Source organism: Mercenaria mercenaria, chromosome 1 (genome assembly GCF_021730395.1).
Source record: "Mercenaria mercenaria strain notata chromosome 1, MADL_Memer_1, whole genome shotgun sequence".
Taxonomy (NCBI): domain Eukaryota; kingdom Metazoa; phylum Mollusca; class Bivalvia; order Venerida; family Veneridae; genus Mercenaria; species Mercenaria mercenaria.
In genome coordinates, this window is record NC_069361.1 from 58,141,887 (window position 1) to 58,155,038 (window position 13,152).

The window sequence follows — 13,152 nt, forward strand, 5'->3', positions numbered from 1 at the left end:
TCATGGAACTTGCCAGTTGTCATTATGGGTCCATTACCTTAAAAGTAAAAGATGAAAGTCACACTCACTACGGGACTGAAAACATATTCCAGTCATTGATGGAAGAAAACTATAACATGTGGAGGTCAATTGTTAATTTATGACATGCTTAGAGGTGACCTTTCTTCTGATGCAAGGGACGATTGACCTTGAGACTTAAAATAGTGCCAAGTTAGTATCTGGCAAATGCAGTTAGGGACTCGTAAGTGTAACTTGAAAGGATAATTATCTGTGGTAAGTAGATAACTCCCTTTTCTGCAGAGTCTTTTATTGTAAGGTGAACCACTGCCTTACCCTTGCATGATCGTAAGAGGCGACTAATAGGGTCTTAACACTTGGTTTTGCTGTAACTCTGTGATTCCAGCAGGTATGCAAATTTTGATTCCATACCTCATGTTTTTATTTTGATGTAAATGAGATGTGAAACCAAAATTTGTAGTCCTGTTTGGCGCCATATAATCTATACTGTGTTGGTGCGCCGTAAAACCCAAATATAATAAATAAAATTATTGTAAGGTGAAAGTCTGAAACCATTTTGAACCTTAACTGAACAGGCCATGTAAGGGTCAACAAATATTGGGTCATTGGCACTTTGACCTTGAGAATGAAGACTGTTTCCAATTTTTTTTAAAGATTTGGTTGAGACTTGAAAGAATTGTTGCCAGTGTTCAAGGTCAAGGTCAAAATAGCCTTTTCAATTACTAACATAATTATGCTTGAGGTAGTGGATAAAAGAATGATTGTATATGGTGTTTAGGTCTCCTGTGAGGCAAAGATCAGGGTTTCTTGTTAAAGTCCTAGATACACAGACATCAATGTGCTTGAGCTAGTTGTATGATCTACAGACGGGTAGGTTTTTTTTGTACAACACTAATTATCTCAAAGATGTACAATTTTGAAATTGTACATTTTTCACTTACAGACAGTATTCCATTCCCATATAAATCACAGAGATTTACCAAGTAAACTTAGTGCATCAGGTACTGAAAAGAATGTAACTATTAATAATATAAAAAATAATATTCACTTTTTTATGTCCCATGAATTTGATTACGCATGACACAAATGAGCCACGCCATGAGAAAACCAACATAGTGGCTTTGCGACCAACATGGATGCATCCGCGCAGTCTGGTCAGGATCAGTGATGTTTGCTTTCAAAGTCTATTACAATTAGAGAAACCGTTAGCGAACAGCATGGACCAGACTGCGCGGATGCTGGTCGGAAACGCTCTATGTTGGTTTTCTCATGGCGCGGCTCAAATCATTTAACTTTTCAGTGTCATCCTTCTTCCATTATGCATTAGAAGCCATTTTATATTCAGATTTGTGTTTATTTTTTGGCCAATTGTTTCTGGAATTTCATTCACTTGCCTCTTTATCAACTAATTATTTACCAATTTGTTGCTTGTCAACGTGGGTGGTACGTAAGGCAAAACTTACGAAATAAAACATGTCCTAATCTGTAAGTCAAGACTTAAGATTTACGAAATTAAGGAATAGCATCATAATTTAATTGGTGTTGTACAACAAAAACCTACCGTCTGTAGAGGGCTTTACTGATTGATTTTAGTGAAAAAAGGTCAAGGTCTAGGTTTCTAGAACACAAAAAATTGAAGGGCAGATTGGACGAAGGTAAATCTATATGCACAAGCTTATTGTAAGCATTTGTAAATTATGTGATAATTTTGTGGTCACTCTCATAAGCTTTTGTGCAAAAACAAAAATCATTAAACACGCGCATAATGAATAACCATCTTAACTCTGGTGAATAATTGCCAGTTTCATCCTACCTTACCTTTGAATGAAGTTTTAATCCTTTTCATTCTAGACAAGATATCCTTTTTGAGGGAAATTAGCTAATCCTTGCACTTAATCCAGTAGAAAATTAAAAGTTCCATAACTGAGCAATATTAAACAAACTGGTTAATCCACTTATTTCATTCACATATTTTCTTTCCACTCATTACCCAAGAATAAAGTATAAGTTGTTTAATTTCATAAGAATACACAGTATTAAAAAAGTCAAAACAAAAAGAAAAAAAGAATGTGTTTACTTTTTTGTAAAAAAAAAAAAAAGAGAGATAAACTTTCTACTGTATATGTAAACCTTTTATGTAAAGTATCATGTTGTGTTATATCCAAGAAAGTCATCTTGTCGTTAATTCATTTTTTGATTTTTCGGTGAAAAGTTCCCACGGTATGGCTTGACAGCGTTATTAATATATTTTGGAATTTTTACGTGCATCAATGCGTCATAATTGTTGACAATTTATTAGCATTATATGGTTGTAAATTTCCATGTTTATTACTCCCTTTGAACAATTATGGGTTTAATTTTCGAACTTGATTATTTAAGATGATTACGTTGAATAAGAAAATTGTCAATATGAATGTTCCTATGAAATTTTTTATATTTTTTAAGGATACTAGCTTTATGATTTTTATATAATGGTAGCAATTTAAATCTTTTCAAGTTTATCATAAATAACCCATATCTGTTTTGGAGGGTGATGTTGTCACAAGGGTCATTGTGGGTAAATTATTAGACCATTTCTTCATTTAATGTAATATGTTACATATGGATTAATGGATTTTTGATCGTTGGCCATTAAGATAATGGAGCAAAAATGCTACCTGAAATAGGATTAAAAAGAATTAATTCAAAATATAATATTCTTATTCAGTATCTGATTGACAGTTGACTTTGATATAAGTAAAACCTCTAAAATGAAATATATAATCTGAGTAAGAAAGCTTGGAAAATAAATGCACCCATTACCCAACCCACAGCCTCTGCAGCAACAAACGGCTGTTTGCTATGGTATGAGAATACTGTAAAAGCAGAAATTTTCGTGATTGTTTAATTTTCGCTATATTTATGAGGCCCTACATCTTGCGAAAATTAATCCTTGCGTAAATATGCACCATTAGTATAATTCAAATTAAAGTATGATACCATTATTACAAATTCGCGATTATTTAACCTAACTCAAACATACCGGTACTCAAAATATCAAATTTGTGAAATTTTGACCCAGCGAAAATATGTGCTTTTACAGTACACCCACAAGAACGATGTATTTTATCTCGCTTACTACAAGTGTCTGACATTTCCATTTGTCAAGAGATGTCACATGCTGACCCAATATATACCATATCTGGTAGGTAATTGTCCACTATGGATTTTGATTAAATTATATCAGTGGCGTAGTAGGACTGAGCAGCAGTTACTAATACTTACATACAGGGTAGTACATGGTAGTCTAATGCATTCATCTTAATGGTTTGACCCTTTTCTTAGATTTGACAGTGTCAAACTTATTATGCTCTGGAAGACACCAACCATCACAAAGATATGTTGCTGGCTAGTTATAGGGGATTATGTTGTTTTTCAGGCTTGAACAGGTTTTGTTGCTGGCACTTACTGTAAAATCATTAAATTTCGTGGGCATGAAATTTCGTGGTTTTGGTCAAAATGGCAATTTCGTGTGGATATGAATTAGTGGATTTCAACTTTTGAACAAAAAATGAATGGGAATTTTACTTGTTCTTTGGGATTAAATTTCGTGGATTGACTACCACGAAATCCACGAAAATTAGTCCCCCACGAATATTAATGATTTCACAGTATTTCATATCAGGTTACCAACAAACCACAGGATCAAAGTCTCTTGTCCAAACTGATGGCATAATTGTCCACAAATGTACCATGATAAAAATACTTTTCATAAAGTTGAACGACATTCAGATTTTCAGACTAGCAAATCTGGAGGAAAACCAGTATTTATTGGGAAGCTTGTTTGTTTGTTTGTTTTGGGTTTAATGCCGTTTTTCAACATTATTTCAGTCATGTAATGGCGGACAGTTAACCTAACCAGTGTTCCTGGATGCTGTACCAGTACAAACCTGTTCTCCGCAAGTAACTGTCAACTTCCCCGCATGAATCAGAGGTGGAGGACTAATGATTGCAGACACAATGTCGTTTATCAAATAGTCACGGAGAACATACGCCTCGCCCGAGGATCGAACTCACGACCCCGCGATCCGTAGACCAACGCTCTACCTATTGAGCTAAGCGGGCGGGCTTTATTGGGAAACAGTACATATACTGAAAAAATAATGTTTAGACTGTTCTATTTAAATCAAATGAAAGAGACAAAGTAGCGGTATTCAGTAAAATACATTCTTCAAATATCTGGGAGAATTGATAAAAATGTGTAGACAAACAAATCACTTAAAATATTTTCATGTAATGAAACAAGTTTAACATCAAAACTGCAGGCTTGGTTTTGATGGTATGTTTGTAATAATCTTTCTTATTAAGTAAGTGTGTTTCTTTAAATATAGGTATTAAGGAAATTGAATTCCATGAGTAATTCAGATATATTTCTTAATTTTGGAATGTTTATATTGGCACATATTTGTTATCTGTTTGAAATATAACTTATGTTATTGATTAATCTTATATACAGTCATCTGCTTTTAAGTAGAAATAAATCTGAACTGTAGTAATCTACTTAAGCTTAACTGTAACAACAGTCATATCAAAGTCTGTTTTAAGGCAAAATTTCTGTTGTCATACAAGGAGGCCTAGATGATGATCTTTACATAGTTAGAGCTCTCAGCTGCTTAGTTAGAGCTGCGACCTTACGTAACTGATTCAGACATGATAATGGAATCAAGAGAAGTGGCAGGATCAAGAGAAGTAGTAGGGTCAAGGAAAGTGCCCGGGTCAAGAGAAGTGGTGGGATGGGGAGAAGTAGTATGATTGAGAAAAAGTGATGGGATCAAGAGAAGTGTGGTAGGGTTGAGAAAAAGTGGTAGGATTGAGAAAAGTACTGGGATAGAGGGAAATGGTAGGATGAAGGAAAGTGGTAGGGTTGAGAGAAGTTGGGGGTGGGAAGAAGTGATGGGATCAAGAAAAGTGTGGTAGGGTTGAGAAAAAGTGGTAGAATCTAGAAAAGTATTGGGATGAGAAAAAGTGGTAGGATTGAGAAAAGTACTGGGATAGAGGAAAATGGTAGGATGGAGGGAAGTGGTAGGGTTGAGAGAAGTGGGGGTGGGAAGAAGTGATGGGATCAAGAGAAGTGGTTGGATTGACAGAAGTTGGATCAAGAGAAGTGGTAGGACCGAGAGAAGTGGCAGGACCGAGGGAAGTGGTGGGATTGAAAGAAGTAGTGTGACCAAGAGAAGTGGTGGGATCGAGAGAATTGGTTGAAGTGGCAGGAGAGATAAAAATGGCAGAATTGAGAGAAATTGTGGAATGAGAAAGGGTAGGGTTGAGAAAAGTGGTGGGATAGAGAGAAGTATCAGGATTAAAAGAAGTGGTTTGAAGTGGCGGAATCGAGAGAAGTGGTCGGATGGACAGAAATGTTGGGATTGATAGAAATGGTTGGATGATCTTGTATGGTCGAGAGAAGTGGTGGGATGGAGAGAAGAGGTGGGAATAAAAGAAGTGGCAGGATTGAGAGAAGTGGAGGGATAGAGAGAAGCAGAGAGACTGAGAAAAGTGTGGGATTGAGAGAAATGGTAGGGTTGAGAGAAGTGGTAGGGTTGAGAGAAGTGATGGGATCAAGATGAGAGAAATGGTTGGATGGAGAGAAGTGATGGGATCAAGATGAGAGAAATGGTTGGATGGAGAGAAGTGATAGTAATAAAAGAAGTGGAGGGATAGAGAGAAGTAGAGAGACTGAGATAAGTGTGAGATAGAGGGAAATGGTGGGATCAAGAGAAATAGTAGGGTTGAGAGAAGTGAGGAGATCCGGAGAAGTGAGGAGATTGAGAGAAAGGGCAGGATCGAGAGAAGTGGTAGTGTTGAGAGAAGAGATTGGATCAAGAGAAGTGGTAGGGTTGAAAGAAGTGATGGGATCAAGATGAGAGAAATGGTTGGATGGAGAGATTTCATAAGGGAAGTGATGGGATCAAGATGAGAGAAATGGTTGGATGGAGAGAAGTGATGGGATCAAGAGAAATGTTAGGGTTGAGAGAAGTGATGGGACCGAGAGAAATGGTAGGGTTGGGAGAAGTGGCGGGATCAAGAGAAGTGGTGTGAAAGAGAGAAGTGGTAGGGTTGAGAGAAAGCGTGAGATTGAGAGAAGTGATGGGATCAGGAAAAGTTGTAGGGTTTGAGGGAAAGGGTGAGATTGAGGGAAGTGGCGTGATTGAGAGAAGTGATGGGATCCAGATAAGTGATGGGATGGAGAGAAGTGGTAGGGTTGAGAAAAATGGTGAGATTGAGAGAAGTGATGGGATCAGGAAAAGTGGTAGGGAGAGATTGAGAGAAGTGTTGGGATCAAGAGAAGTGGTGTGATCGAGAGAAGTGGTGCGATTGAGAGAAGTGGTAGGGTTGAGAGAAGTGGTGGGAATGAGAGAAGTTGTAGGGTTGAGAAAAAGGGTGAGTTTGAGAGAGAAGTGATGGGATCAGGAAAAGTTGTAGGGTTGAGAGAAAGGGTGAGATTGAGAGAAGTGGTGGGATCAAAAGATGTGGTGTGATCGAGAGAAGTGGTGGGATCAAGAGAAGTTGTAGGGTTGAGAGAAAGGGTGGGATCTACTTGGAGAAGTGGTAGGGTTGAGAGAAGTGATGGGATCCAGAGAAATGATGGGATCAAGAGAAGTGGTAGGGTTGAGAGAAGTGGTGGGATTGAGAGAAATGGTAGGGTTGAGAGAAGTAATGGGATTGAGAGTTGGTAGGGTTGAGAGAAAGCGTGAGATTGAGAGAAGTGATGGGATCAAGAAAAGTGGAATACAAGTTAGAAATAATGATCTTAATACATATATTGCAGCCACTCAGTCAAACATTTTGCGTGTAAAAAATGTGTTTGTCTCAGAATTTGATCAAATTATTGGTCTGGTAAAGATTTATTGATGAAGTTTGGCACACTGTCCTAGCTGAATAAAAAAGTGTTTCAGAAGGGCTAGAGTCTGACATGTATTTTGCAGCCAGACTTTAGATAAATAAATAACAAAATACAATTTTCATGCTCAGCTCTTGTCTGTTTTTCCTAAGCATTGTGCAGGTAGCTTTACCATGGTTAGAACAAATGAAAAAAAGACCATATAAACAGTACTCAGATAATAAGAGACTGAAAAAAACCCCAAAGAAAAACAAATTAATATGAAATAAGGCAATGCTTCAATCAGAAATCGTTACAGTCCATCAGCTTGCCCAGAAATATTCGTTTGTATCAACTTAAAGGTAGATTTTGTCAAAAAACAATACTGCCCATATTTGTATTGACAAGTTATGTGGATGCTTATTACGCATAAGGAAAAAGCATATTTTTCCAAAAAATCCGAAGTCAGATGCTCTGTGCACGAGCCGGAAGACCACATTTTTTAATTCGATAGTACCGCCTCGGTAGCCTAGTGGTAGAGCGTCCGCTTCGAGAGCGGGAGGGCGTGGGTTCGATCCCTGGCCGCGTCATACCAAAGGCGTAAAAAATGGTACTAGTAGCTTCCTCGCTTGGCGCTCAGCATTAAGAGGATAGTACTAGGACTGGTCAGCCCAGTGTCAGTGACTGGGTGTGATATCATGTCATGTGTCTACGGCGTGATATTTCAGTGAGGCAGCACTATAAAGTTGGGCATTGTGCTCACTGCTACAAGTAGACACCGTCGTTCATATGACTGAAAAATTGTTGAGAAAGACGTTAAACCCAGACACACACACACACACACACAGAGTATATTTCGTTTGGTATATGTCGCATGTTACCGTAAAGGGATTGATACCGATTATCGTCGCGTAAGGATCGATTCCCTGTAACACCCTCCTGAAACTCTTGTTGAAGTCGTCAGATGCAACCAGTACTATTTCTGTAGACCTGCTCTATTTCCTGTACTTTTCTCTGTTATAAAGAAAGAATACCTTTATTTTGGAAAAATTTATAACATAAAAAGAGCGATCAGCTCTATTTCATGCTGACACTGTTGGCACTGTCAAAAGTTATTGGTAGGTACAGCCTCGACCCCATCATCAGTAGTGCTAATGCACATTTAGCTGACACATACTGGGGCACATTATTGCTAAAATTGAAAGTAGGCTATTTTAAAGATAAACAATGCTGAGAAAATATTTTCTGTAACAGAATATTGTGATAAACTGAAACTAAATAGTGAAAATTAAGGTTTTTCTGATAATATATTATTTTGATCAGAATTTAGATAAAAATATTAGTATTATATAGTTTTGTACTTTGATTCTAAATCATTAATCTGGAACTGCTGTCAGTTTGTAGAAAGGTATTTGAAACGGCTATTACATGATAAATAAATTATGAAGATGAGTTTTTGTTCTCACTTTTGTACAGTGTGGGGAATCACATGATTTAAAATGACCACCTGCATGGAATATTTCACTTCAGCAGGAAAATCAAGTTATTTTGCTTTGATAAACATTGTGTTAGATATTGTTACATACCTATCATATGCCCCTTACCTTCCGATTTTTCTAGATACCCATAATGTGCACCATGTTTTGGTATTTTCTTAGAACACTCGAGAAGTTTGAAAGTACTTGTCATTTTTAGCTCATCTGATTTTTTTGAAAAAAAAAATGATGAGTTATTGTCATCACTTGAGCGGTTGGCGTCTGCCTCGGCGTTGCCTGGTTAAGTTTTATGTTTAGGTCAGCTTTTCTCCTAAACTATCAAAGCTATTGCTTTGAAACTTGGAATACTTGTTCACCATCATAAGCTGACCCTGTATAGCAAGAAACATAACTCCATCTTGCTTTTTGCAAGATTTATGGCCCCTTTTGTACTTAGAAAATATCAGATTTCTTGGTTAAGTTTTATGTTTAGGTCAACTTTTCTCCTAAACTATCAAAGCTATTGCTTTGAAACTTGGAATACTTGTTCACCATCATAAGCAGACCCTGTACATCAAGAAATATAACTCCATCTTGCTTTTTACAAGATTTATTGCCCCTTTTGGACTTAGAAAATCAGTTTTCTTGGTTAAGTTTTATGTTTAGGTCAGCTTTTATCCTAAACTATCAAAGCTGTTGCTTTAAAACTTGCAACACTTGTTCACCATCATAAGTTGACCCTGTACAGCAAGAAACATAACTCCATCCTGCTTTTTGCAAGATTTGTGACCCCTTTTGTACTTAGAAAATATCAGATTTCTTGGTTAAGTTTTATGTTTAGGTCAACTTTTTCTCTTAAACTATCAAAGCTATTGCTTTGAAACTTACAACACTTGTTGACCATCATAAGCTGACCCTGTACAGCAAGCAACATAACTCCAGCCTGCTTTTTGCAATAATTATTGCCCCTTTTGGACTTAGAAAATCATTTTCTTGGTTGAGTATTATGTTTAAGTCAACTTTTCTCATAACCTATCAAAGCTATTGCTTTAAAACTTGCAACAGTTTTTCACCATCATAAGTGGACACTGAACATCAAGAAACATAACTCTATCCTGCTGTTTGCAAGAATGATGGCCCTTTTTAGACTTAGAAAATCATGGGTAGGACAGTATTTCTATTACACAAAAAAAATCAGATGAGCGTCAGCACCCGCAAGGCGGTGCTCTTGTTTGAAGATATTTCTATGGAACGACAGTATTTTTGAAAGAAAAAGCATTTTTAGCTCATCATCACTTGATCGGCATCGGCATTGCCTGGTTAAGTTTTATGTTTAGGTCAGCTTTTCTCCTAAAGCTATTGCTTTAAAACTTGCAACACTTGTTCACCATCATTAGCTGACTCTGTACAGCAAGAAACATAACTCCATCCTGCTTTTTGCAGGAATTATGGCCCCTTTTGGACTTAGAAAATATCAGATTTCTTGGTTAAGTTTTGTTTAGGTCAGTTTTTCTCCTAAACTATCAAAGCTATTGCTTTAAAACTTACAACACTTGTTCACCATCAGTAGCTGACTCTGTACAGCAAGAAACATAACTCCATCCTGCTTTTTGCAAGAATTATGGCCCCTTTTGGACATAGAAAATCAGATTTCTTGGTTAAGTTTTATGTTAAGGTCAGCTTTTCTCCTAAACTATCAAAGCTATTGCTTTAAAACTTACAACATTTGTTCACCATCAGTAGCTGACTCTGTACAGCAAGAAACATAACTCCATCCTGCATTTTGCAGGAATTATGGCCCCTTTTGGACTTAGAAAATATCAGATTTCTTGGTTAAGTTTTGTTTAGGTCAGTTTTTCTCCTAAACTATCAAAGCTATTGCTTTAAAATTTACAACACTTGTTTACCATCAGTAGCTGACTCTGTACAGCAAGAAACATAACTCCATCCTGCTTTTTGCAAGAATTATGGCCCCTTTTGGACATAGAAAATCAGATTTCTGGGTTAAGTTTTATGTTAAGGTCAGCTTTTCTCCTAAACTATCAAAGCCTGTGGGAAAGTTTGTGACCGAGACCGAAGGTCAAGGTCACAAACATATCCCAAGGGCTTACACAAAACAAACGTGTTTATATGATTCCTAAAAACAAACAATCGCACAAGTTACATGCGATTTTTAAACAGTCACGGTTATCTACAAAAACTGAATCCACACTGATTTCTAAAAGGGGAGAAACAAGTACGAACATTGTTGGAGGCAGTACATTTGCGGTTGGTAACTGATACAGCAAAACATTTTATGAGTTAGATTGCATCTTTTATGCTACAATCACGATCTTCGTTGGTGTTTGATCCTTTGATTGACAGGTTGTGATTCTAATGCCTGTCAAAATAATCGGTCACCGCTAATTGGTAAACAATGGAATCACAGATTAAATTTTACAGGAGGCACGGATTTGCATTTGAACAAATATCTACTAGTTTGTGTGGTGTGGATTTTGGAAGTAAAATTTTATTGAAATAATTCAATTTTTTCTTAAAATTGTGTTCCGGTGTTCAGAATTTGGAAGTTCCGGTATTTAGAAGTACGGTCTATATAGAAAACAGAAGGAGAAAAATTGGGACCGAGAAAATCAGACACTAAAAAAATGGAAGTATTGTTCTTTGCTGTTACTGTAGGACATTTAGTCCACATACACAAGTAATCTATATATTAAGTAAAGTTAAATAACATTAGAAGAGGAGTTTCTATATTTGAAGTAAATATCTACAGATAAAATATTTTATTGAACAATGGCCACTGGATATCTTAAACTGCCCGGCATAGGAAGGACCTAAATTCATAGTAGCGTAGCGGCTTTATTTTAGTATTAAGAAAATCAGGGAGGCTTCTTTTGCAAGAAATGAACATTGGCTCACACCAAGTGAATCAATTTTCAAAGCAGTTAAATTCTTTGGAAACATTTAAACTATTTCCAAATGTTTTTCTTTGTTGAGCTTTATGAAATCTAACGTTTAAATAATTAAGCTGTAAATACAAGTTTCTGTTTTTTTGTGTGTATTTATAACCATAAAAGACCATATTTATAGATAGAACATGGATAAGAAACTACCTATTCTCCATAACTAACTGTAGGTAATGAACTGTACTGTCGTAAATTATCAACACATTAAAAGCTACCCTTTTAACATGACACACTATAAAAAAAGATTTTCATTTTTTGCTGAAGTTAAATGAGGATTTACAAATGTCTAATCACTGTAAAAATATGATTAAGATAGGAGATAAATATTTAAATTTATGCATAATATGACAATTTGAACAACTTTCTCAGGCTTTCATACAAGTATTTATGTCATGCTATATCTTTCACTGACATTATGTAAGGCTGAACAAATTTTTTCTTGCGATTTCGTGTAATGCTTTAAATTACCATGGAATGCCATGTTTAATTATTGTTAAAACAAAAAAATCTGTTAAAGAGTATAAAAAAATGTAGTTTGAAATTGTAAAAAGGTAATAACATTCGGAAAAAATGAGATGACAGTTATTATGTTGATCTTTAAGAAATGCTGTTTTTGTACATTTGTTGTTATGTCATTACACTGAAAAACACAAAAAATGAAATAAAAAAAAAAACTGGCAACTTCATTAAGTTATGAATGAAAATGTCATAGGTATTACTTGGTAATTTCTGAATGCTTTTTTTTTTTTTTGCAGCTTGGGCAGTTAAAGGTCAGTTGAATAAGGCTATGACTGTATTAAGGCATTTAGATGTGTATGAAATCTTGAAGTTTTGTGAAAAGATATGACAGAGAATGTTAAATGAAAGTGTCTTACTTTGACTTATAAAATCTGTAGCAGATTAGTAAACAAGAGGGCCATGAAGGCCCTGTATCGCTCACCTGACCTACTGACCTAAAGATCAACAAGATTAACATTCTGACCAAGTTTCATTAAGATATAGAGAATATTAGGTTACTGTCTTATAAATTTAAATTTATTAAGTGAGTCGGAGAAAATATAAAAGTCGAGGCTCTGCCGAGACTTATTTTTTCGTAGACGAACTTAATAAATTTAAATTTATAAGACAGTAACCTAATGTTCTATTTATCCTACCTTCTGATCTAAAATCATTCTTTAATTAAAATTCAAAATTTACCACCAACTAGATCTGAGTCTGTCTTGCACAGAAATTAATACGCCCCACCATTACACAAACAGGTATTTAAAATAAAAATATTATAAAATTAGGGCCGAAAAAGAAAGGCTAACCTTGTTCTGCTTTGTGTCTGACTTCTCTGTTCTGCTGAACATTAAAGAATAATTTTAATTTGCTGCCAAGTGAAGTTTTGTCCGAAGTTTAGTTGAATGTCGGATTGCCCATCCTCACCAAGCAAACGATTGACGAGACTTATATACACGCCATATCGCCGCTTGACAAAACGAATAGGCAAACCGTTTCCTCGATGATTTTATTCAATAACACTCCATTACAGATGCAATATATTCCTAGATTGACGAGTAGAAAGCTAAAATTCTGAACAAACGCTATACATGAGTCACTTTCCCTTTCTCCGAGCGTTTCCGTTATAAAAACTTTTTGTAGTAATTGCAAGTACGGTATGCATACACTATACATTTGTGATGGTCTCACATACCTAATAAAAGCGTGTTTATGAAAATAATTGCATAAATATGTCTTTTAGCAGTTATTCTCAAAAACAAGATGGCGTCGTTTTAAAAAAAAATCCAAAAAGTAATCCGCCAAGCTTTATTTAGTCACTGACCAGATAAAGCAAAAT

The 13,152-nt window shown here is 35.9% G+C and overlaps 1 protein-coding gene across 4 annotated transcripts in view; it reads right to left on the reverse strand.

Annotated features, from left to right (window-relative positions):
* LOC123536450 (delta-like protein 1) overlaps positions 1-13,152 on the reverse strand; it is a 228,983-nt gene that overhangs the window by 86,033 nt on the left and 129,798 nt on the right. Inside the window, exon 1 of one of the 4 annotated variants that reach the window (XM_053548871.1) lies at positions 1,837-1,971. The exons of the other annotated variants lie outside the window; for them this stretch is intronic. The gene's annotated coding sequence lies outside the window, so the exon portion shown is untranslated. Of the gene's footprint in view, positions 1-1,836; positions 1,972-13,152 lie in introns of those variants that run through there. 4 annotated transcript variants of the gene reach the window in all.